General features: G+C 47.8%; 1 protein-coding gene across 2 annotated transcripts in view; it reads left to right on the top strand.

Moving 5' to 3' along the window:
- RAB27B (RAB27B, member RAS oncogene family) overlaps nt 1-26204 on the top strand; it is a 195589-nt gene that overhangs the window by 59211 nt on the left and 110174 nt on the right. Inside the window, exon 1 of one of the 2 annotated variants that reach the window (XM_060236164.1) lies at nt 24549-24647. The exons of the other annotated variant lie outside the window; for it this stretch is intronic. The gene's annotated coding sequence lies outside the window, so the exon portion shown is untranslated. Of the gene's footprint in view, nt 1-24548; nt 24648-26204 lie in introns of those variants that run through there. 2 annotated transcript variants of the gene reach the window in all.

The raw sequence follows: 26204 nt of genomic DNA, 5'->3' as shown, positions 1-26204 counted from the left end.
TTCATTCTTCTCTCAAAGATTAAATAACAGAATTTATAAAATTCACAAGTTAATCTTAGCTCATTATATTAGTTTACATTATATATTTCAAATCAAATTAGAGCTAAGTTATTCTACAAATAATATAATATATAGCTCAGCCCTTGGAGCAAATCTTATACACAAAGAAGAAACGTTGGGCACATTTCGGAAGCTGTATCGTGTTGCTGAGTCTGGTTTGAGAAATTCCTGGACATATGGGTGGAGTAGAGTCGCCATCCTCCAGGTGGTGATGGGAGATCTGCGATTACAACTGATCTCCAGGCAACAGAGATAAGTTCACCTGGAGAAAGGGCCTCTTCAGAAGGTGGTCTCTGCTGAAGGTGCATTAGGGTTGCCAAGTCTAATTCAAGAAATATCTGGGGACTTTGGGGGTGGAGCCAAGAGACATTGGGGTGGAGCCAGGAACAAGGGTATGACAAGCATAACAACTCCAAGGGAGTTCTGGCCATAACATTTAAAGGGACAGCACACATTTTTAAATGCCTTCCTTCCATAGGAAATAATGAAGGATAGAGGCACCTTCTTTTGGGGCTCATAAAATTGGACCCCCTGGTCCAATCGTTACAAAACGTGGTGGGAATTTTGGGGAGAGGCTCTAGATGCTATACTAAAAAATTGGTGCATCTACCTCAAAAAACAGGGGGGCCCCCCAGAGCCCCTGATACCCGAGGATCAATTCCCAATTATTCCCTATGGAAATCGTTCTCCATAGGGAATAATTGCCCAGTAGACATTTCCTTCCCCCCCACCACCCCCTGTCACTTTCTGATGACCCTAAAGCAGGGGGGAGAGAGCCTCCAAACCTAGGGATTGGCAACCCTCTCTCTCTCACACACACACACACACACACACACACGCTTACTGGGTCTGGTTCCTCCACAGATCAATTCCCCATTATTCCCTATGTGAATCGTTCTCCATAGGGAATAATAGAGCGCCCAGCAGACATTTCTCCCCTCTCCCCCGGCTTTCTAAAGCAGGAGGAGGGTCTCCAAACCAGGGAATCCCCTGCCCCCTTCCCCTCTCTCACAAACAAACACTTACTGGGTCTGGTTCCTGCACAACTTTACTTGCTCTGAAAACGAAAGGAAAACAAAGGGAGGGGCTGTTCTCTGACGAAACTGTTACTGATCCTTTCGTGTGAAGCGCTTCCTGTTTCCTGCTCAGCTTTTAAAGGCATAGGTTTTAAAAATGGACCTTTTTGCAGGTTTCTAAACCTGCTGGAGCTCTAAAGGTACATGGTGACTGTGGAGTATGGGGCTTCCCCCGCCGGCCACCTGGCTGGGGACGGGGGGAAGCCTGTAAAATGGGGGATCCCCCGCTGGGACCTAGGGATTGGGAAGCCTAAGGTGCACCCTGTTGAAATCCCTCCCATTCCCAAACCCCACCCTCCTCAGGCTCCACCCTCAAAATCTCCAGATATTTTCTGACCAGGGGTGGAATTCTAGCAGGAACTCAATTGCATATTAGGCCACATCCCCTGATGTAGCCAATCGGGCTTACAAGGCTCTTTTTTGTAAGCTCTTGGAGGACTGGCTGCATCAGGGGTGTGTGGCCTAATATGCAAAGGAGCTCCTGCTAGAATCCCACCCCTGTTTCTGACCCAACTGGCAAGCCTAAGATGGATCCTAGAGAGGACAGGGTTTGAGGGAGACCTCAATGGGGTATAAAGCGATAGAGTCCACCAGGGGTCATTTTGTAGAAAAAGAGGTGCCAGAGCCCATTAGGACAACTCATTAGCACAACTCATTTACATATGCCATTCACCCCTGACATAACTGGAAGGTGTACTAAATTATATCAGCTCAGCATGTACCGTAATATGCTTCTTGAACTGTGATTGTTATAATAAAACCTTACTCCCATCATGCTTTTTAAATTACTTTCTCCTATGTGGCCACAGTGGCATGATGAAGATTTCCATCTGTCTGCTTTGCACGTTTTCGTTATTTTTCTCTTTTTTGTGGGGAAAAATATTAGAAATTTTGGCAAATCTTAGAGTTCAGGAAAATTTGCACAGGGGGTTTCCATAATGGAGTCCAGAAGCAAGTATTGGGGGGGGGGGGGTTAAGAAAGAAAGAGCACAATAAAATGTAGAGGTTCTGGAGCTCCACTCCTGTGAGCGCCTGCCCAAAATGAGGCCTGGAGTCCACCCTCCAAAGTAGCCATTTTCTACAATGGATTCAGTTGTAATTCTGGATGATCTCCATGCCCCACCTGGAGGTTGGCAACCCTAATTAGTCCCTCCATGCAGGGGTGGAATTTTAGCAGGAGCTCCTCTGAATATTAGGCCACACACCCCTGATGTAGCCAATCCCCCAAGAGCTTACAAGGCTCTTTTTTGTAAGCTCTCGGAGGATTGGCTACATCAGGGGTGTTGTGGCCAAATATGCAAAGCAGCTCCTGCTAAAATTCCACCCCTGCCTCCAAGCCTATATGATTTAATGCTATCTTGGGTCATTTCCAAGCTGGGTCAGGTTTTTGACATGAGTTGTGATGGAACGTGCTGCTGACCCTCTCCTCCCCGGACAGGATCTTTAGACATAATCTTTTCAAACAGCTCTGAGATTCCTCGCATGCTTCTTGTCCTCATAGTTTCCTTCCTTTTAAAGGCCTTGTGAAGCATCACCTGACTGGCATGGGGAATGTTCTCTTAATGCAGTTCATCTCGAGGCTGATGCTTCAGTGATAGGACTGCATATCTCGCAGAACATTGCTCAGCTAATTAATTTTGAGTAAAATTTTTGTGGAAATCTTAAAAAGGTTGCCTCAGGATCCAAACTTTGGTCATCCTTAGAGGAGTATTTCCCAGCCTGTAGGCCAGGACACACACGGATCACAAAGCCTCTGGATCAGGGATGGCCAAACTTACTTAATTTAAGAGCCACATAGAACAGGGGTGGCCAATGGTAGCTCTCCAGATGTTTTTTGCCTACAACTCCCATCAGCCCCAGCCATCAGCCATGCTGGTTGGCCACCCCTGACATAGAATAAATGTCAGATGTTTGAGAGCCACAATAGAGGAACGTCAGATGTTTGAGAGCTGCAAGACAGGAAGGAAGGAAGGAAGGAAGGAAGGAAGGAAGGAAGGAAGGAAGGAAGGAAGGAAGGAAGGAAGGAAGGAAGGAAGGAAGGAAGGAAGGAAGGAAGGAAGGAAGGAAGACAAATAGATGAGGGAGGGAGAGCTGGGGAAAAAACAACTTTAGCTTTAAATGCATTCTCCACACTGCTGGCTGGCTTCGCTTTGAGAAGTGATTTAACGAGACAAATGCCTTCTCTAAGCCAGCCAATGGGGCAGCGGGAGCTTCAAGAGAGCCACACAATATGTGTGAAAGAGCCACATGTTACTTCCGAGCCACAGTTTGGCTGCCCCTGCTCTGGAGCATGGACCAGCGAATAGCCACCCCTGCCCTTTCCATTGCTCTTTTTTTTTATTTTAGAAACCAAAATCTGACCCTGAAAACACTACCTTCCATGTTATGCATTAGTTGGCTTTCCCCCCACCTCCTTCTCCACATGAAGCCAGTTGGGTGTTCTAGGGCCAATCACAGTTCTCCTAGAACTCTCTCAGCCCCACCTACCTCACAGGGTGTCTGCTGTGGGGAGAGGAAAGGAAGGTGATTGTAAGACTCCTTCGAGTAGTGAAGGATGGAGTATAAAAACCTACTTTTCTTCTGCGGGAGGAATAGTGTGCTGGCTGGTTGTTCAGTAGAGAAAAAAGCTGGGGTGGGGTGCCTATACCCACCTTCCCCCTCAGGAACATAAAGTACAAGAAATTTGTGAGAGACACAAGGACTGTGTTATGGACAATACTTCTCGGCATCCCAGAAGATAGGCACAAAAGTCTTGTGTGTCCAAATATCACAAGATCATCTGTTATCGCCGAAGCCCTTTCCTTCCTGCGCACATGATTAGGAAGCTGAGGGAGCACAAGTTCACTAACAGGTTGGCTTTGGTGCTTGAGTGAAGCAAGGAGTCTAGAACAAGCTGTCCTGTTTACCATTCCAAGCAGCAAGGTCAAATAAAATTTGCGGGGTGTGAAGAGTTTATGCTTTATATGAAATGTGCAGCCGCACTCATGGAACTCCCTTGTGATTTGTTAGTTCAATTTTGTTTTTGTTTTTTTTAAAGGCTTGATCACATACATTTCCTCACAAATATACCCCCCACACACTTTACACTGAACAGGTCTCTGTGTTAAAAAAAAAATAATTACAGCTGTTTACTAATTAAAAGACTCTTTAGCTGACGAACTGTGCCCCTTTCAAGCAAGTCGAGAATTGCGCACTTACATTTTAAACCGTTTTCATATCATCAACAAAAATGCCTTTTAAAAGTAGTGAAAGAAATGTTGGCATTTTCCCCCAGTTTGATAAACAAAGGGTATCGTGTGTCAGAAAGAAAGGCCATCTTTAGTATTCTCCTTCTTTGTTAAGTAATGCAAAAGAGCATCCAGATTTTTTAAAATTTCCAGCCGCATTGATCACCTATTTCCCATATTTATTAAAATTGCCCATTGCCAATTAGCCAATAAAATGTCTTAATCCATTCATCAATCAAAGTTGTTTAAAGGTTGTCTCTATCTGTAAATCCAAGCTGGTTTTATTTATTTATTTTATTGGGCCATTTCTATACTGCTTTTTCTCTTCAAAAGGACCCAAAGTACTTACAGAAATTTCCAAAACTAGGGCTTTTTTGGTAGAAAAAGCCCAGCAGGAATTCATTTGCATATTAGGCCACATCCCTTGATGTCAAGCCAGCCGGAACTGCGTTCCTGTGTGTTCCTACTAAAAAAAAAAAAAAGCCCTGTCCAAAACACAATGTATGTTTAGCCTGGGGAGGAGATGACTGAGAGGTGATATGATAACCAACTCAAATACAGGAAGGCCTGTCATCTAGAGGATGGTGCAAAGTTGTTTTCTGTTGCCCCAGAAGGTTGGACCAGAACCAAAGGGTTGAAATTAAATCAAAAGAATTTTCGGATATACATTAGGAAGAACTTCCTAAACAGTTCGAGCGGTTCCTCAGTGGAACAGGCTTCCTCGGGAGGTGGTGGGCTCTCCTCCTTGGGAGGTTTTAAACAGAGCCTAAATGGCCACCTGACAGCAATGTTGATTCTGTGAACTTAGGCAGATCACAAAAGGGAAGGCAGGAAGGGTTGCATCAGTGCTTAGTTCTCATAGCCCTTTCTTACATGCCCAGAGAAATGCCAATCACCACTTTGGGGTCAGGAGTCAATTTTCTCCAGGCCAGTTTGGCCAGGGATCCTGGAAGGGTTATTTATTTATTTTTGGCCATCTCCTGGGCATGGAGCAGGGGTCGCCGGGGGTATGAATTCCCTGCATTGAGCAGGGGGTTGGACTAGATGACACTGGAGACCCCTTTCAATTCTATGATTTTAAATAAAACAAAAGGCATTCTCAATGGGATTTGATCCACTTGGGCTGACTGTTGCAGGTGCCGGGCGGCAAGCCATCGATGAGGAGTCATCAGGAGGCCTTTGTCTCTTCTCCTTCTGCTCATGCTTCTGGCCAGAGCCAGGCTTGAGTACCTGCAGGCAGAGGGGAAAACAAACTCAGTCTCCATTGCTTAGATTTGAACCCAGTAGTACCTTAAAGGCCAAGGTTTCCAGAGTGTAATCTTTTGAGAGGCGAAGATCCCTTCATCAGACCAATCCTGGACTAGGCATCAGGGGTGGAATTCTAGCAGGAGCTCCTTTGCAATATGAGGCCACACACCCCTGATGTAGCCAATCCTCCTGGAGCTGACAGTGGGCCCTGTGAGAAGAGCCCTGTAAGGAATTCTAGCAGGACCTCCTTTGCATATTAGGCCACACCCTCCTGATGTAGCCAATCCTCCTGGAGCTGACAGTGGGCCCTGTGAGAAGAGCCCTGTAAGGAATTCTAGCAGGACCTCCTTTGCCTATTAGGCCACACCCCCCTGATGTAGCCAATCCTCCTGGAGCTTACAAGGCTCTTTTTTGTAAGCTTTTAGAGGATTGGCTACATCAGGGGTGTGTGGCCTAATATGCAAAGGAGTCCCTGCTAGAATTGCACCCCTAACTAGGGTTACCAACTTCTGGGGGCTGGAGTTCTCCCAAATGATCTGTAGAGACCAGTTCTTCTGCAGAAATGGGCAGCTTTGGAACGTAAACTCTATGGAGGAGGAGGAGGAGATTGGCTTTATGCCCCACTCCTCACTTGGAGTCTCTTATCAATTTACAATCTCCTTTCCCTTCCCATAACAGACACCCTGTGAGGCTCAGAGAGCTCTGAGGGAACTGGTACTGACCAAGGTCACTCAGCTGTCTTCATGCAGAGAAGCAGGGAATCAAACCTGGTTCTCTCAGATAAGAATCTACGGACTTAACCACTATGCCAAACCAGCTCACATCCCTGTTGTCACAAATCTCTAGAAATTTCCCAACCCAGAGCTGGCAACCTACCCGTGACCTCTTGACAACTATGCATTCTTCTCCAAGTTGTGTATTTTATGCTAGCATTTTTTTTTTTTTGGTTAAACAATACAATATTCAGACCGTTGTACAGACAGGTCACTAATGTTTTCTCAGGCAAATAGTTTGACAGTCTAATGATGCCGGAGCAAATCCCGATCTCAAGGTTTATATTCATCCATGGCTGACGGCGTTTGGAGTAGAGGGCTTCTTTGTCCAGCCTCTCTTGCAGCTGGGCCTGTTAAAGTTGAGGGTAAACCACTTTGGATTATCGGCGTCCACCTTGTCTGTTGTTGGAGCCACTGACCAGCGTTTCAGATCCACCAAGGCTTGGGTCCAAAAGGAACCTTGTTGGATTACACAAGGCCAAGACTTTAAATGAGAAGAATGTCACGGCTGGGGCCCGGTCAGGCAAAGTCCAGGGGCAGTCCGAGGTCTGTAGCCAGTAAGCAGGAGGGTCTGAGGCACCAAATCCGAATCACTGTACAAGTATCGCAGGTCCGAGGTCCAGAAGCCGAGGTCAGGGAGTCCAGAAGTCACAAGCCAAAGTCAGGGAGTCCAAAAACCATAGTCAAGCCGAAGTGGATGCTAGAACGTCAGGGAGATGACTAGTTGCTTCCACAAAGCCTCCTCCCAAAGCCTACAGCTATATAGCCCTCTGCTGGCTGTTGCCCATTTGGGCTAATTGCTGGCTCAGAGAGGCAGCCAGGATCCTGTTGCAACTCAAGCATCCTTGCTCTTAGAAGGGCCAGAATCCTCTCAAAACTCAGGGCTCGGGGAGCGTCTTGCTTGTGAGCGTGCCGCCCTCCTCCGATCCCTGAGGTCCTGACGGAGGCGGTCACGCACACGCGCCACCCGAGAGGGCGAGGCAGGGGGGCTGGGATCTTCTCCAGCAGGAGGCAAGGGCACTGGTGCAGGTGGCAGGGGCACAGTTTCTCCTGCAGGCTCAACTTCCTCTGCAGGATCCCCAGCACCCATGACACAGAAGAAGAAGACTGCAGATTTATACCCCGCCCTTCTCTTACAATCTCCTATGTCTTCTCCCTCCACAACAGACACCCTGTGAGATAGGTGGGGTTGAGAGGACTCTTTCAAGAACAAAACTCCTGCTATAGTTATGGCTAACCCAAGGCCATTCCAGCAGCTGCAAGTGGAGGAGTGGGGAATCAAACCTGGTTCTCCTAGGTAAGAGTTCGCACACTTAACCACTACACCGAACTGGCTCTTTACTACACCAAACTGGCAGAGGTGAAGCTTGAATAAGAGCAAAGGGATTATTGCATTCTCAAAAAACACTCTGGTTTGTCCAAGGGAATTGATTGGCAGTAGTTTTATTTATTTATTTTACTTCTGTAAATTTATAGTCTGCCGTTTCCCATAATAGGCTCAGGGCAGATTCCAACAATTAAAACCAGCAAAACCCCTCCAATCAAACAGTTAAAACAATTAAGCTATAGATCAAAATTAATTTAAGGCAGCATGGATGGTGTGAACCCATAAATTAAGACATAATTGTCACGGGCAACTTAGGAGAGAAAAAAATGCTGTGCTTCTGTACACAACTCCTATGGAGCTCATGGCCTTGGCATCGTATGCGACTTCAGAGCAATGGCCATGAGCCAAAGTGGCTTTCGAAAGGGATAGGATAATTTCATAGAGAGGCTCATTGGTGAGCATCAGTCATAATAGCTCCCAATTCAGTGGACCTTTCACTACTGCACTGTGGGTCATCCCCTGTGGCCCAACCCATCCTCTCTCAGAGAAATTGAGCTGGGGCAGAATAACCTTTAGCCTACCCCAGCTTGGTTTGATGGGCAGAACCTTATGGATCAGGGGTGGATCTGTGGAACTTGAGTGCAGCTAGAGCAGATTTTGGTAGATGGGGGTGGATTAGGGGAGTTAGCTCTGTGTTGGGGAATTTTCTCCAGAGGAGTTCTTCTAAGCTTTAGAGTATCACGTTCTCAGGGTACAGGCAGGCAGGAGTCCAAAGCCAGTCCAAGGTCAAAGTCCAGGAAGTCAAGCAGGAGCCAGGTCACCAATGCAGAATCACAAACTGGAATCAGAAGTCAATGTCCAAAAGGTCAGGGTACCAAGGAAATCAAACAGGTCAGGATCAGGAAGGAGCGTGGATGCAAGCCAGAGAACAGACTTGTTGCTTCCACAAGGTTACCAGGTCCTGGGTGGAAGCTATATGGGAGTCTCAATCAGTCTGCTCCCTGGGAGAGCCAGTTTGGTGTAGTGGTTAAGTGTGTGGACTCTTATCTGGGAGAACCGGGTTTGATTCCCCACTCCTCCACTTGCACCTGCTAGCATGGCCTTGGGTCAGCCATAGCTCTGGCAGAGATTGTCCTTGAAAGGGCAGCTGTTGTGAGAGCCCTCTCCAGCCCCACCCACCTCACAGGGTGTTGTGTCCTAGGTTCAAATGGAGAACTGTTACTTTTGGAGGGAACTGTTACTTTTGGAGGGAAGCTGAACAAGCCAAGCTTGTACTCCACACCAGGGTTCCAGAGAAGGCCTAAGCGTGCCCAATCAGGGGAAGGATTGAAACATAAGTAGCCAATCAACATCTAGGCTCATACTGTACCCTGATAGGCCCTTAGGCCTCTGTAAATAGCCAATCCATGTACATAGTTAAGGTCCAATCAGAAGGGGGCAAGAATTGTATAAAGGAGCGGGAGGTTTGAATAGAGCTCAGTCTGTGTTGTGTTCCTGAAGTAAAGCTTGCTGAAATCACTCTCCGACTCTGGTCTCTTACTGCGTCGACCCCAGTACTTTACACAGGGTGTCTGTTGTGGGGGAGGAAGGTAAAGGAGATTGTGAGCCGCTCTGAGACTCTTCGGAGTGGAGGGCGGGATATAAATCCAATATCTTCTTCTTCTTCTTCTTGGGTGGCAGTGACTCTGCTAGAACTCAGGGCTGAGAGATCTAAAGCATTGGCATGCCTCATGTCTTCGCTCTGAAAGTTCTTTCCAGAGCCTGCTTCGAACTCTTGAGATGGGAGGAGGAGAGCTTGGAGGAGATTGATCGTCAGCAGCTGACACTGGTGCCTGGAGAGTGATTGATGGGCCAGCTGCTGTTTGTTCAGCTGAGGAACTGGCTGGCAACTCTTCCAGGTTTATTAACCCTTCCAGTTCCTCCTTGTCAGGGTTCATGACATAGAGCAGGGGTCCCCAACCCCCGGTCCATGGACCGGTCCCAGTCCGCAGCCTGTTGGCAACTGGGCCATGGAGTGAGGCAGAGACCTTCAACTAACTCCTTATTTAACGACTTCCATGGGGGGCAGGGATGGGGTGTGGGCTTTGGGGGCAGCCTGGGGTAGCAAAAAACCCAGCACCCCCACTGGTCCATGAAAAAATTGTCTTCCACAAAACTGGTCCCTGATGCCAAAAAGGTTGGGGGCCACTGCTTTAGAGGCAGGACTCTGTGTCACCACTACACCACAGGGTTCCCTTCCATTTCACCACTGAGTTCCCTGAGAGCCCGTTTGTTGTAGTGAGTAAGTGTGTGGGACTCTTATTTAGGAGAACTGGGTTTGATTCCCCCCCCCTCCTCCACATGAACCTGTTGGAGTGACCTCGGGTCAGCCATAACTCTGTGGAGGCTGTTCTCACAAGAGCAGTTCTCAAAAGAGCTTTCCCAGCCCCAACTACCTAACAGGGTGTCTGTTGTGGGGAGGGAAAAGGAAAGGGGATTGTAAGCTGCTCTGAGACTCCTTCAGGTAGCGAAGGGCAGGGTATAAATGCAATTTCCTCCTCCTCCTCCTCCTCTTCTTCTTCTTCTTCTTCTTCTTCTTCTTCTTCTTCTTCTTCTTCTTCTTCTTCTTCTTCTTCTTCTTCTTCTTCTTCTTCTTCTTCTTCTTCTTCCCCCCTCCCCATATTCTGTTCTCCAAAGGCACTGACCCTAAATTCCCAGAATTTCCCAAGCCATAGGCAACAACTACTCTAGTTTTGATTGATTCTTTAGACTACCCAAATCTGGTGTAAACAGATGCAGTGGACCAAAGCTTCTATGTTCTTGGATGGATTCTCTCCTGGCCCCGGACCTTCCCTATGAAGCATTGTTTCTACCTGCCTGCTTGTCACGCCTGATGGATGTAGCAATGCAAGCCTCATTCACTTGGGCATAGATGTTAATTTTTCACCAGGAGTCAAAGAGGTTCCTTCCCAGATGAGTGGTTTTCTAAGGCTTTCTCACCTGACCAATCTATTATATTCAGTTTGGCATTCCCTTGGGTCCTACACCTAAAAATGGATTGCAATCCAATGCTGAACTGAAGGTGTTGGCACTGTGAGCTACAAGGCAGAATTTACTGACCAGGCCAGAAGCAGAAGAAACCAGGAAAACAACAATGTTAGGTATTACTGTTTGTACCAGCTTGCTTGGGGGGCGGGGGGTGGGGAGCGTAGATGACTGGGGAAGGCAATGGCAAACCACTCCATAAAAAATCTGTCATGAAGACGTTGTGATGTGACGTCACCCTAGAGTCAGAAATGACTGGTGCTTGCACCAGGGACTAAAAAAGTAAAGGTAAAGGTAGTCCCCGGTGCAAGCACCAGTCATTTCCGACTCTGGGGTGACGTTGCTTTCACAACGTTTTCATGGCAGACTTTTTACGGGGTGGTTTGCCATTGCCTTCCCCAGTCATCTACGCTTTCCCCCCAGCACGCTGGGTACTCATTTTACCAACCTCTGAAGGATGAAAGGCTGAGTCAACCTGGAGCCGGCTACTTGAACCAGCTTCTGCTGGGATCGAACTCAGGTCGTGAGCAGAGGGCTCCAACTGCAGTACTGCAGCTTTACGACTCTGCGCCACCAGGGACTACCTTTACCTCTATTACTGTTCGTATTTGGTTTCTGGGCCCTGTTCAAGTTTCTGGGGGCTTACTCTTAAGGTTCTAATTAGGATTCTAACCCCCTGCATGTTTCAGCAAGTACCTTCGATCATATTTCCCTTTCTGTGAGCTACAATATCTACATAGAAAAGAGGAAGAGTCCAATAGAGCCTTAAAGGCTAACAACATTTGTGGTAGGGTACGGGCTTTTGTGAGCTGCTTTTTTTTTTTTTTTTTTTGAGGGGCTGTGGTTCACTGGCAGAGTATCTGCTTGACATGCAGAAGGTCCCAGGTGCAATCCCCGGCATCTCCAGTTAAAAGGAGCAGGTAGGAGGTGATGTGAAAGATCTCTGCCTGAGACGCTGGAGAACTGCTGCAGGTCTGAGTAGACAATACTGACTCTGATGGACCAATGATCTGATTCAGCATAAGGCTCACTTGTTCAGATACTGGGCTCTCGCTCTTTTCTACTGCTACCGACAGACTGACACGGTTACCCATCTCAATAATATCAGTGTGTTACTGTGACGCTCAAGGATTTCCCACCTCAATATGCCACGGTTTAACCATAGAGTTTTGGGGGAATCCTAGAGTGTCATCTAAAGGCAACAACAGTTTTCTGCCAGAAATTTATTTAATCTCAGAGTTAGAAGGGACCACCAGGGTCGTCTAGTGTAACCCCGTACCTAGGGTTGCCAAGTCCTAGGGTTGATTCAAGAAATATCTGGGGTCTTTGGGGATGGAGCCAGGAGACTTTGGGGGTGCAGCTAGGAGCAAGGTTGGAACAAGCATAATTGAATTCCAAAGGAAGTTCCGGCCATTGCATTGAAAGGGACAGCACACCTTTTAAATGTCTCCCTTCTATTGGAAATAATGAAGGATAGGGGCACCATCTTTTGGGGCTCATAGAATTAGACCCCCCCCCCAGTCCAATCTTTTTGAAACTTGGGGGGGAGGGTATTTTGAGGAGAGTCACTAGATGTTGTGCTGAAAATTTGGTGCCTCTACCTCAAAACACAGTTCTCGCCCCCCCCCCCCCCCGAGCTCCAGATAGCCACAGACCAATTCACCATTATACCCTATGGGAATTGGTCTTCATAGGGAATAATGGAGTGCCCTGCAGATATTTCCCCCCCCCATGCTTTCTGATGACCCTGAAGCAGGGGGAGGGCCTCCAAACCGGGGGATCCCCTGCCCCCACCTGGGGATTGGCAACCCTTCCCGTACCAGTGCAGGAACTACGGTTATAATAATCCTGACAATTAGGCCTTGAAATCAGCAGGAGCTCACAGGAGTGCAGCTCCTGAACATGTCTGAAGGTTCCCCCTCTTCCTCCCCATCTCCCTTGTCCATTGAATAGTAGGTGCAGCTGCATAGCAATCCCTGGATTAGGAGAGCGGGCAGCCAACCAGCCACCAGGGGCTTTGCCACACCCCCAGCAGTCCTCATTAATCCCTGGAGAAGCCCACACCACCCTTTCTTCACTTCTTATGTGATTTTAGGCGGCAGGTAGCTTGATGGCCTTTGACTGTGGGGGGGCGGGGCAGCCAAGGAGAGCTCCAAGTGAGCGAGGCCTGCTTGGGCTGGCTGGATCTCTAGCCATCCCAAGCAGGCCTCACTTGCCCGGGGCTCTCCTTTCTTGCGTCATGTTGCTTTTGGCAGCGTGAGGGGCAGCATATGCTAATGAGTTATGCTAATTAGCTCCATCACCTATTTTTCTACAAAATGACCCCTGCTGACAATCAACATCAAAGAGCTTTTTCCCCACCTCTCAAATTCTCCTGCCAGGTTGTTAACTACGGCAGGCGTCCCAAGTACTGCCACGACTTTGTCTGTCTGCCGGCAAGTCATCCAGTCAGCACTTTTTTATGTAAAATGAGAAGAAAGCGCTTTCCAAGCTCACCACGGTACTATAAAGGTTCAGTCCATCTTGTCAATACTTCCAAGCGCTTGGGAAGAAATGCGCTGCTAAATAATAATAATAAAAAGAATTGTTATTGTATAAACCAAAGGGGGGAAAGGCTGTGTATTTCAACATGTTTATAAAATATTTGCCATGCAGTGATAATTCAACAAAGGGAAGTACAAGAGGCAGAGCAAATAATTCTGACTACCAAGAAACAAATGATTCATAGATCTCCCTTTTCATTTGCACACCCGCTGAGCCTGCTGAAGGCTGGATTCACACATCACACAACAGATGATTGCCAATGTGTACGCTGGTGTTGGCTGCGGTAGGATGCCTGGTCTCAGTTGGGAAATTCATGAAGATTTGGGGGGTAGAGACTAGAGTTGCCAACTCCCAGTTCAAGAAATATCTGGGGACTTTGGGGGTGGAGCTAGGAGAAAGGTTGTGACAAACATAATTGAACGAAGGGAGTTCTGGCCATCACATTTAAAGGGACTGCACATTTTTTAAATGCCTTCCCTCCACTGGAAACAATGGAGGATGGGGCACCTTCTTTTGGGGATCATAGAATTGGACCCCATGGTCCAATCCTTTTGAAATGCAGAGAGTATTTTGAGGAGAAGCATCAGATGCTATGCTGCAAATTTGGTGTCTCTACCTCAAAAAACAGCACCCCCCCCCAGCCCTAGATACTCGCTGATCAATTCTCCATTATACCTTATGGTAATTGGTCTCCATAGAGAATAATGGAGTACCAGAAGACATTTCCCTCTCCCCACCCCCTTTCTGATGGCTGGGGGAGGGCCTCCAAACTGGGGAATCCCCTGTCCCCACCTGGGGATTGAGTAACCCAAAGAGCAAGGCGAAAAAGTGAAGAAAAAACAGCCCAAAGGCATCCATGAACAACCAACCGATTCTGGAAATCTTATGACAGTAATATATTAAGTACAAAGTTGCATATAATAAATAAATACAAAATTGCAAAAACCAGTTTCCCCTGAAGACAAAATCTTATCTTTCAGAAGCAGAGTTCCTTTATAAAGTAGAAGTCGGGGGGAAAATTCTTGCCAAGCCGTGAACAGGAAATCCGAGTAATTCTTTTAGTCGAGAAAGCGTATTTGGAACAATATATACAGCGTTATTCCGCTAAGGTGACACAGCGCAACTTCGTAATTTTTGAAGCCAAAAAATTGTAGACACGAAAAGCGATATACCGCTATTTTGCAAAAGCAGCAGAGCGCAATTGAGCGACAGGGAAGCGCATATAGCCGTTTCACCAGAGGCTTTAACAAGCCTCACTATTCCTGAGACATTCATACAAAGCAATAGCTGAAATCATTTTCTGCAGATTAAAGAGGCCTCTTTGCTTTGTATGAATAGTGAAGCTTGTTAAAGCCTCCGGTGAAACAGGGCTATATGCGCTTCCCTGTCGCTCAAATGTGCTCTGCTGCTTTTGCGAAATAGCGGTATATAGCTTTTCGCGTCTACAATTTTTTGGCTTCAAAAATTACGAAGTTGCGCTGTGTCGCCTTAGTGGAATAACACTGTATATATTGTTCCATATACGCTTTCTCGACTCAAAGAATTACTCTTGGAATTCCTGTTCACGGCTTGGCAAGAATTTTCCCCGGGGACTTCTACTTTATAAAGGAACTCTGCTTCTGAAAGATAAGACTTTGTCATCAGGGGAAACTGGTTTTTGCAATTTTGTATTTATTGATTATATGCAGCTTTGTACTTAATATATTACTGTCATAAGTTTTCTAGAATCGGTTGGTTGTTCATGGATGCCTTTGGGCTGTGTTTTTTCCCCACCTGGGGATTGGCAGCCCTTGTAGAAACTGGAAATGGTTGGTTTTGTGGAGGGGAGGGAACAATGCCCTGGAATCCATCCTCCAACGTAGCCATTTTCTCCAGGAGAACTGGTCTCTATAATCTGGAGATCGACTGTAATAGTGGGAAATCTCCAGATGCCACCTGGAAGTTAACACGCCCAAAGAAGATGGGCAACTATCTAGGGTTGCCAACTCCAGGATGGGAAATACCTGGAGATCTGGGGGGTGGGGCCTAGGGAGGGACCTCAACAGGGTAGAAAACCATAGAGTCTACCCTCCAAGGCAGCCATTTTCTTCAGGAGAAATGATCCTGGTTGTTTGGAGATCAACTGTAATACCAGATTTCCAGGTGCCAACCGGAGGTTGGCAGCCCACGATCTATTTGCCTGGGAGTCATGGCCAATTACAGCAATTGCTGGCCTTGCATATGGAGATGTGTATTTCCCCATCCACATTTTATGGCACTCTCTGGGAAACATGGCAAATTGTATACCATGTAAAAGGTGAACCAATTACGTACCTTTCCCCTAACAAAAGTATTGGTTGCCAGCATGTACACAGTATTTGCATGTTGCTGCTGGAATTTTCTGCTTTGGCTGCCAAACACAACTCAGTTGTATTTACAGCTGCCATTTTCATGCATTTCTGTGTAGGGTTGCCAAGTCCAATTCAATAAATATCTGGGGATTCTGGGGGTAGAACCAGGAGACTTTGGGGGTGGAGTCTGGAGACATTGGGGTGTAACCAGAAGCAAGGCTGTGACAAGCATGACTGAACTCCAAAGGGAGTTCTGGCCATCATATTTAAAGGGACTGCATGCCTTTTAAATGCCTTCCCTTCTTTGGAAATAATGGATAAAGGCACCTTCTTTAGGAGCTCATAGAATTGGACCCCCTGGTTCAATCTTTTTGAAACTTGGAGGATGTTTTGAGTAGAGGCACTGGATACTATACTGCAAATGTGGTGTCTCTGCCTCAAAAAACAGTCCCCCCAGGACCCCAGATACCCACAGATCAATTCTCCATTATAGTATATGGGAATCGGTCTCCATAGGGAATATTGGAGTGCCCAGCAGACATTCCCCCCCCCCACTTTCTGATGACCCTGAAGAGGGGGGAGGGCCTCCAAACCAGGGGATCCCCTGCCTCAGCCTGGGGATTGGCATCTCATTTCTGTGGGGTATTAATCAGTCCCACCTAGCTAGGACTGCTAGCCTCCACGTGGGGCCTGGAGATTTCCTGGAATTAGCACTAATCTCCAGGCAACATTAAACAGTTTCCCCGCAGCAAATGGCAGCGTCGGAGTGTGGAGGCTATTATACTGCCCTAAGGTTCCTCCCTTCCCTAGACTTTGCCCACCAAACCTCTAGGAAACTCCCAACTGAGACTCGATAGCCCTACACACAACAAGACATGCAACTTGCTAGATTTTGTCTTTGGAGTGTTCTTTGAAGTATGGCCCATTACACTAGATCTAAAAGTGAGACTATGACCGAGCTACAGCTGTGCCTAAGGGACACAAGAAAATGGAACCCAAGCTGTATGATAAAGCCGAAGACAATCTAAACTATAGCAATTTTACAAGTATCGTAAGCCTGGTGCCAGGTTTTCAACGAACCACGAATGGAGTTCTACCGGAAGTTCGGAACTAATTTGCATATCAGGCCACACCCCCTGACACCAAGCCAACCAGAACTGCATTCCTGTGCATTCCTGCTCAAAGAAAAGCCCTGGATTTCTACAACAACTTAATGATGTACCACGTATGCTTTACACAAGGAACAAATTCAGCCAAAGGAAATAAGACTGAGCTAGTAAATCAAGTGCCCTGACTTGGGTGGCTCAGGCTAGCCTGATCTTATCAGATCTTGGAAGCTAAGCTGAGTCAGCCCTAATTAGTTCTTGGATGGGAGACCACCAAGCCAGGGTTGCCACATGGAGGCAGGCAATAGCAATTCACCTCTGTTCCTCCAGGGCCTTGAAACCCCCATGGGGTCACGTCGCCATAAGTTGACAGCACTTTCCACCACCACCGGTAAGCAAGCATCAATCTTACATGAATGATTTGGGCAGGGCTTTTTTTTGAATGAGGAGCCCCGTGGCACAGAGGTAAAGCTGCAGTACTGCAGTCCAAGCTCTCTGCTCATGATGACCTGAGTTCGATCTCGGTAGAAGCTGGGTTCAGGTAGCCAGCTCAAAGTTGATTCAGCCTTCCATCCTTCCGAGGCTGGTAAAATGAGTATTCAGCTGGCTGGGGGAAAAGTGTAGATGACTGGGGAAGGCAATGGCAACCCCCTGTAAAAAGTCTGCTGTGAAAACGTTGTGATGCAATGTCACCCCAGAGTTGGAAACGACTGCTGCTTGCACAGGGGACTACTTTGACCTTTAACTTTTTCTTTAAAAGCAGGAATGCATAGGAATGCAGTTCCAGCTGGCTTGCGTATCAAGGGTGTGATCTAATATGCAAATGAGTTCCTGTTGGAAATTTTCTACAAAAATAGCCCCATGTGAAACAATGGTGATGCCAAGAGGTGTGGCCTAATGTGCAAATGAGTTCCTGCTGGGATTTTTCTACAAAAAAGCCCAGGACTTGGGGGTGATTACTGACCATTACAGCACTGTGTGTTTGGCACGCTTAACCACTCCATCTCAAATGGAGCTGGCCGTTTTCCTCTGCCCTTCTCAACTTGCCTACTCATTGGAGTTCTCAGTAGGGATGTGCATTCGGCTCGGCCGAGCCATATTTACAGCCGAACCAGTGTTGATTCGGCCGCATACGGAATAGCCTGCAGCCGACTTCCATAAGCGCCCATTACACGGCAGCCGAATAGGCTCGTTGTGTAGTTACGAATAGCTATTCATAAGCAAACAGCTGTCAATTCAAAACAAAAGGCGGCAATTAGCTTCTGGAGCTTCAAAGGAGCTCCTTTGGCACCTTCCCGCCTCTGCCTTAACATCCCTGGGATCAGGGAGGGGGGAGGGGGAAGAGGAGCCCCAACAGCCAATCCAAAGCATGCATTTGTAAAATACATTGGAAATGCATGCTTTGAAGGGCTTTCTAAGGAGTCTTCACTTCCTGGCTGACTCCTCCATGCTGTGTGTAAGAGATTGCTTAAGCTGCTGCAGCTCTCTCACTCAGACTTCCCTGGAAGACAAGGTAAAACACTTTTTGGGTTCTTGTTTTTATTTATTGTTGGTAAAAGGACTTTTTTTAAAGACTTAGAGTCCCTTTACTTATCCAGATTTGGGTGGTGGTGGGGTAGCTTATTTGGGGTTTCTGCTTGGGGAGGGGGCCTGGGGTGGGGGGGTTTGCCAATCTGCCCATATCTTAATTTAGTGAGAGGACTTTTAAAAGTGCAGTGTCCTTTTACTTCTCCTGATTTGGGTGGCTTTAATTTCTTGGGGTTAGGGTGAAGGGTTTTTTGGGGGGGAGGGGGTGGCAAAGTTCCTGTATTGTTAAAAGTTAATTTTTTACTGTTTTAAAAGTATTCAGTGTTTGATTTGTTGCTGCTGTGCTGCTGCTATTACTCTTTTCTTTGGGTTCTTGGGGCGGGTGCTGTTTGGCCTAATTTCCATTGTTTAAAAGGCCACTTTTGTCCCCCTTTTCTTGTTGGTGAAAAGGCCACTTTTTTTTAACACTTGGCCTTTTGTGATTCTGCTGGTTTTGTTTTGGTTTTTTAAATTGCCTCTGGTTGGTGTGGGGGTTGGTGAGGGTGTGTGTGGGCTGGGTCACTTTCTTGTTTTTATAGAGTAGGTTGTGTGTTCTGTGGCAGGGAAGCTGGCACCTGGGTGAGAGACCCAGAACCAGCGGGCTTTTTGTGGTTTGCCAGCTCTCCCCTTGTTATTTGGGGCAGGGCTGGAGAGCTGGCATCTGTAGATTGTGTGTTCTGTGGCAGGGAAGCTGGCACCTGGGTGAGAGACCCAGAACCAGCAGGCTTTTTGTGGTTGACAAGCTCTCCCCGTGTTATTTGGGGCAGGGCTGGAGAGCTGGCATCTGTAGATTGTGTGTTCTGTGGCAGGGAAGCTGGCACCTGGGTGAGAGACCCAGAACCAGCAGGCTTTTTGTGGTTGACAAGCTCTCCCCGTGTTGTTTGGGGCAGGGCTGGAGAGCTGGCATCTGGGTTTGCTGCAAGCAGGTCTGCAGAGCAGACCTTGAGCAGATTGTGTTTTGTGTGGCAGTGAGGTTGGCAACTGGGTTTATGTTGGTGCCAGGCCTGCAGGCCCAGGGTTCATAGATTAGATAGAGGGATGTAGTGCATTTGGGGCCTATAGAGATTCTCTGGTGTGAAGTTAGGTTTGGCTTTGGGTGCCCCAGGAATTGGACCCCATGGTCCAATTTTTTGGGGACTTGGGGGGGTTGGAGGGGAGAGTCCCCTTCAGGTCTCCTGCAATTTTGGGGGCTCTCCCTCAAACCCCCTCCCCTCCAGGCGGCTTCAATTATATCCTATTTGCCATTGATTTTAATGGCCCATAGGGTATAATGATGGAATAGGGGCACCCTCTTTGGGTGCCCCTGGAATGGGATCCCCTGGCCCAATCTTTTTGGGACTTGGGGGGGTTGGAGGGGAGAGTCCCCTTCAGGTCCCCTGCAAATTTGGGGGCTCTCCCTCAACCCCCCCCCTCCAGGCGGCTTCAAATATACCCTATTTGCCATTGATTTCAATGGCCCATAGGGTATAATAGGGCCGTATATTCGGTAATAGCCGTGCATCTACCGTATATGCGGCTATTCCGAATACGGTATTCAGTAGTGCATGGGGAATCCGAAATTTTTTTCCCTGTGCACTTCCGAATCCGTGTAATTCCGAATTTTTTTTTTTTGCACATCCCTAGTTCTCAGCTCAGTCAGTCAGAATAACTGATAATCAAGGTCTGGCAGCTCAGGACGTCCATCAGCAGAATGCCAACAGGGCTAGACAGTGTTAAATGGAAAGTCCAAAGGAAAAAAAAAGCAGGAAAATTGGCTTGAAGCACAAACTGCTCTAAGGAGAAGGCTGCAACATCAGCTGACAAGTGATGATTCTAGTATCATGTCTGGCTGCCTCACCCTTCCTGATTGGGTAGGGCCTGATCCCGCCAACACTTAATGGTCAGCCTCCTGAGGTCATTTCATAGAAAAAGAGGTGCCAGAGCTCATTAGCACAACTCATTTGCATATGCCACACACACACCTGACATCACCGGAAGGTATACTAAATTATATCAGCTCAGCATCTACCTTAAATGCTTCCTGAATTATAATGGTCATCATAAAACCTTACTCCCATCATACTTTTAAAATGACTTTCTCCTATGTAGCCACAGTGGCCTGATGAAGATTTCCATATGCCTGCTTTATATGTTTTGGTTATTTTCCTATTTTTTTTGGGGGGGGGGAGTTTGTCAGATCTTAGAGTTCAGGGGGTTTTGCAATGGAACCCAGAAGCAATTATTGAGTGGGGGGGAGGCGGGTAAGAAAGAGCACAATAAAATTTAGAGGTTCTGAAGCGCCACTCCTGAGAGCCAGTTTGGTGTAGTGGTTAAGCGTGCAGACTCTTATCTAGGAGAACCGGGTTTGATTCCCCACTCCTCCACTTACAGCTGATGGAATGGCCTTGGGTCAGCCATAGCTCTCTCAGAGCTGTCCTTGAAAAGGCAGCTGTTGAGAGAGCTCTCTCAGCCCCACCCATCTCTCACCCACCTCCCCCCCCCCACAAAAGGTGTCTGTTGTGGGTGGGGGAGGTAAAGGAGATCATGACTGCTGAGACTCTGAGATTCAGAGTACAGGATGGGATAGAAATCCAATATCATCCAAGTGTTCCAATAAATCCAAGTGTTCACTATGTTGTTTGGTCTGGATTTCAGCACAGGCTTGTTCCTACCCTCCTTGGGGTCCCAGGATTAGCCACAGTGGTGTCAGATGCAAACAGAGCCAAGGGAGGGAGTGCCTTGGTTGTCTGATCCCAGTGAATTGCTGGGTGAGGGTTTCTCCCGGATGGTGGTTTGGTTTCCCTCTGGAGGTCCTCAGTTGTGACTGGATGGTCCGCAGTGTGCATAGAGTTTCCTTTAAGGAAGAGGTCGTGCCCCATTCTAAGACTGGACACGGGCACATCCAGAGAGGGTCTCTACAGGTAGCAAATCAGCTTGTTAGAAGAAGGCTGTTTTATAGCACTTCTACGTGACACATCAGGTTGTGGGGTGCAAGAATCATAAAACATGGGATTTCCCCCATTGCAGTCTGGGAACAGTTTTGTGTGTGTGTGTTAAGAGCCACCAAGTTGCTTCCGACTTCATGGCAACTTCATTGAGGAGAGGCACCAGAGTAATGGCTTCCAAAACATCCTATCATCGGCAGCCTTGCTCGGGTCTTCTGAACTGAGAGGTGCGGCTTCATTTATTGAGTCAATCCACCTCGTATTGGGTCTTCCTTTTTTCCCTGCTGCATTCAATTTCCCCTAGCATCATTGTCTTTTCCAGCGACTCTTGTCTCCTCATGTGACCGAAGTACGATAGCCTTAGTTTAGTCTTTTTACACAGGGCTTTTTTGGTAGCAGGAACTCCTTTGCATATTAGGCCACACCCCCTTGATGTAGCCAGTCCTCCTGGAGCCTACAGTAGGCCCTGTACTAAGAGCCCTGGAAGCTCTTGGAGGATTGGCTACATCAGGGGGTGGGGCTAATATGCAAAGGAGTTCCTGCTACCAAAAAGGCCCTGCTTTTTAGCTGCTAGGGACAGTTCAGTCATGATTCGATCTAGAAAGAATGGTTTTACTACTAATGCAAAGTTCATTTAGCTACAATGGAAGCTTAGGAAAATTCAGGAGTAAGGAGTAGGGAAAGGAGCTTTCAAGTAGCTCTGAAGGGACCTTTGGCAAGGAAACACTGTTGGCCAACTGATATTGCAACTCATGTAATGGAGCAGTGAATTCGCTGCTAGCAAAAGATACACAAGCCCAGTGCCTGACAGGCTAGCACGCATTCTTTAATGCCATGCCCTTTTCTCTTTGACAGTGCCTGATGTCCTGTTCGGCTCTAGCGAGGCTGTTTGTCCTCCCTTTAAAAGAGCAGGAGAGGCACACACTGGACTTATTTTCTTTTCTACGAGACGTTCTGGGCTTGTCCAGATTTTGTTCTAAAAGAGTTAACGTCACTTGCGATTAGGGTTGCCACGTCCAACTCAAGAAATATCTGGGGACTTTGGGGGGTGGAGCCAGGAGACTTTGGAAGTGGAGCCAGGAGGAAGGGTGTGGCAAGCACCATTGGACTCCAAAGGGAGTTCTGGCCGTCACATTTAAAGGGACGATGTGCCTTTTAAATGCCTTCCCTTCACTGGAAATAATGGAGGATCGGGGCACCTTCTTTTGGGGCTCATAGAACTGGACCTCCTGGTTCAATCTTTTTGAAACTTGGGGAGGTGTTGTTTTTTTAAAAAAAGGAGTGTTGGTTTGATTCCCCACTCCTTCACATGCAGCCAGCTGGGTGACCTTGGGTCAGTCACAGTTCTCTCAGCTTTTCTGTTCCATGCAGGCCTGTAGCCATGGGGGGGTGAGCCAGGGGGCACGGTCCCTCCACCCAACCCGCCCCCCCCCTTGGACCTTTATGACTGCTCCTTTCCCTGGCCTTTACTCTCTCCGCTGCCACTTTTCTCCCTGCAGCTCTAGCGACCCCCCTCTGCGCGGCACCTCCCCCTCCCTTCCACCCAGCCACCCACTCACCCACAGGGCGAAAGAGTAAAGAGCGGGCTTCTGGGGCTCTTGCAAGGCACCCCCCGCCCCCTCCCCCGATCATGTGATTGGCTGGAAAAGCCATGCCGAAGCTGGCAGTTTCTATGCTGGCTCCCCAGAATGATGCTGGCTGCCCCAGTGCTGAACTGGCTGATCGCGCCGGAAAGCCGGTGTAGACACCGCCGGCTTCAAAGCAGCTTTTCCAGCCGATCATGTGATTGGCGGGGGGGGGGACCTTGCAAGAGCCCCAGGAGCACGCTCTTTACTCTTTCGCCCCATGGGTGAGTGGATGGCTGGCTGGGAGGGGGGAAGGTGCCGCACAGAGGAGGGCGGAGCCGCCAGAGCCGTGGGGAGAAAAGTGGTGGCGGAGAGAGTGGAAACGCCAGAGGGGGGCCCTCCATCCCAAAAAAAAAATTCCGTCAGCCCCTCCAACCAGAATTTTCTGGCTACAGGCCTGGTTGTGGAGAGCCAGTTTGGTGTAGTGGTTAAGTGTGCGGACTCTTATCTGGAAGAACTGGGTTTGATTCCCCACTCCTCCACTTGCACCTGCTAGCATGGCCTTGGGTCAGCCATAACTCTGGCAGAGGTTGTCCTTGAAAGGGCAGCTGCTGGGAGAGCCCTCTCCAGCCCCACCCACCTCACAGGGTGTCTGTTGTGGGGGAGGAAGATAAAGGAGATTGTGAGCCGCTCTGAGACTCTTCGGAGTGGAGGGCGGGATATAAATCCAATATCTTCTTCTTCTTCTTCCATGTTATAAATCTGAATCAGCCAAACGTGTTGAGCTTTTCTGTTCAACGTTGTGCATCTGAATCAGTCAAACAAGAAACCTGCTCTATAACTGTTACGCTTTAACAGGCCCCAGCTCTCCAATAACTTTGTTACTGTAATAATACTGAGAGAGCTGGAGAAAAGGAGAACGAGGAGGTGGAAGAAGAAGAAGAGAAGGAGGACGAGGAGTTGGTTTCATAGCCTGCTCTTCCCTACCTGAAGGAATCTCCGAGCAGCTGACAGTCACATTCCCTTCCTCTCCCCATCATGGACACCTTGTGAGGCTGAGGGAACTCTGAGAGAACAGTGACTGGCCCAAGGTGACCCAGCTGGCTGCATGTGGAGGAGTGAGGAATCAAATACTCCCAAAATAAACACAAGCTATAGTACAGAAGGACTTCCAGGCAACCCTGCCCCTGTTTGTCCCGGCCAGAATTAAGTATCCAGAAAATGGAAAACTAAGATCCAGTATCAGGCATTATGACGCTGCTTGAAAAATAGCCCAAGCTGTTTAGTTCAAAGGTAGAAGTAATTTCATTAGTTAGCCATCCGAGGACATATTTGGATTTGATTTTGGTTAGTTCCATTCGGAATGCAACCCCCCCCCCCCGCACATGCATGTCAAAGAGACTCCACTAGTGACATGGATGTTAAAATAAGCACCAAGCTGCGACACTATATATTGCAGACAGGGCCTGAATACATACAGTTCGGTGTTCATGCTTCTTCCAGTAAGAAAGCGCACACACATCTATTATAATAAGTGAAATGGCTATTAAGAAATTCCCTTCTTGCGTGAGCAGCACATCCTAAATGGCTCGTTAGAGGCCTCGGTGAACATTAGCGGCATTACCAGGTGCGTTCTTTTCGGGCGGATGATTTGACGAACCATTTCTCTGTCCATGTGATGCGCACAGCGGTGCGCACCTCGCCTCCATCGACACATTGCCTGATGGTGGATGCAGCTCGTCGTTCACGTTGCTTCCTCTTTCCTTTTCCCCACCCAGGGGGCTTCTGAGAAAGCTGTGATGGGAAAGAAGATTTCGTTTCTCCTTCTTATCCTGCTTTGAAGGATTCTGCGCAGAGGCACAACCGCTTCAAAACAGGTCAGAGCTAAATTTTTCTTCCTAGCCCTAATGGTCACGCTGTATGTGAGGCAGAAGGGGTATGGTGGGCAGCTACTCAGAAGTGGACATTCTCTATTGCACTGCCTCATCTCTCCCTCTCCTTAGGCAGGTCCTCAGCACCAAAACAGTTATTCTTTACCTACCAAATGGAAAGATTTCCAGTGCAATCCTGGACAGAATTTCTCCAGTATAAACCCACCCAGGGCTTTTTTTTTTTTTGGTTGAAAAAGCCCAGCAGGGACTCATTTGCATATTAGGCCACACCCCTGATGTCACCATTGTTTCGCACAGGGCTTTTGTAGAAAAAGCCCAGCGTGAGCTTGTTTGCATATTAGGCCACACCCCCTGATGCCACCATTGTTTCGCACAGGGCTTTTTGTAGAAGAAGCCCAGCAGGAGCTCATTTGCATATTAGACCACACACCCCGATGTCACCATTTCCCGCACAGGGCTTTTTGCAGAAAGAGCCCAGCAGGAACTCATTTGCATATTAGACCTGGACATAATTTCTCCAGTATAAACCCACCCAGGGCTTTTTTGTTGTTGTTGTTGAAAAAGCCCAGCAGGGACTCATTTGCATATTAGGCCACACCCCTGATGTCACCATTGTTTCGCACAGGGCTTTTGTAGAAAAAGCCCAGCATGAGCTTATTTGCATATTAGGCCACACCCCCTGATGACACCATTGTTTTGCACAGGGCTTTTTGTAGAAGAAGCCCAGCATGAGCTTATTTGCATATTAGGCCACACCCCCTGATGTCACCATTGTTTCGCACAGGGCTTTTGTAGAAAAAGCCCAGCATGAGCTTATTTGCATATTAGGCCACACCCCCTGGTGACACCATTGTTCTGCGCAGGGCATTTTGTAGGAGAAGCCCAGCAGGAACTTATTTGCCTATTAGACCACTCCCCCTGATGTCACCATTTTTCGCACAGGGCTTTTTGTAGAAAAGGCCCAGCAGACCACACCCGCTGACACCAAGTCAGCTGGAATTGTGTTCCTGTGTGTTCTTGCTAAAAAAGAGCCCTGAACCCACAGATACCCTGACCTGGATGGCCCAGCTAGCCTGATCACATCAGGTCTCGGAAGCTAAGCAGGATTAGTACTGATTAGTACTTGGATGGGAGACCACCGAGGAAGTCCAGAGTTACTATGCAGGGGCAGGCAATGGCAAACTGCCTCTGAATGTCGCCTGCTCTGAAAACCCTGCGGTCAGCTGCAACTTGATAGCATCTATGGCACTTCCACTGAGCTTAGACTCAAGTCCCTCTTCGTAGGACTGCCCAGTTCTTTCCCCGTGGTTTTACAGACTGGCTCTCTATTATCTGCCCTGAATTTTATCCTCCTGTCTGCTTTTATGTTGAACCTAATTGTTCTGCTACTGCTCTGACATTTACAGTTCTCCTGGTTTTATTGGTTACAGTTTTTATTGGGTCTTTCCCTGTGGGTTTTCATTGCCAATATATTCCGGTGGTTTTATTTTGTTGACTTCCTTTACTGTTTCTAATTTTTTTTTTAATGTGTCGAATGATGTA

The sequence above is a fragment of the Heteronotia binoei genome, chromosome 4 (assembly GCF_032191835.1).
Source record: "Heteronotia binoei isolate CCM8104 ecotype False Entrance Well chromosome 4, APGP_CSIRO_Hbin_v1, whole genome shotgun sequence".
Lineage (NCBI taxonomy): Eukaryota > Metazoa > Chordata > Lepidosauria > Squamata > Gekkonidae > Heteronotia > Heteronotia binoei.
This window is presented reverse-complemented; position numbering and strand designations above follow the sequence as displayed.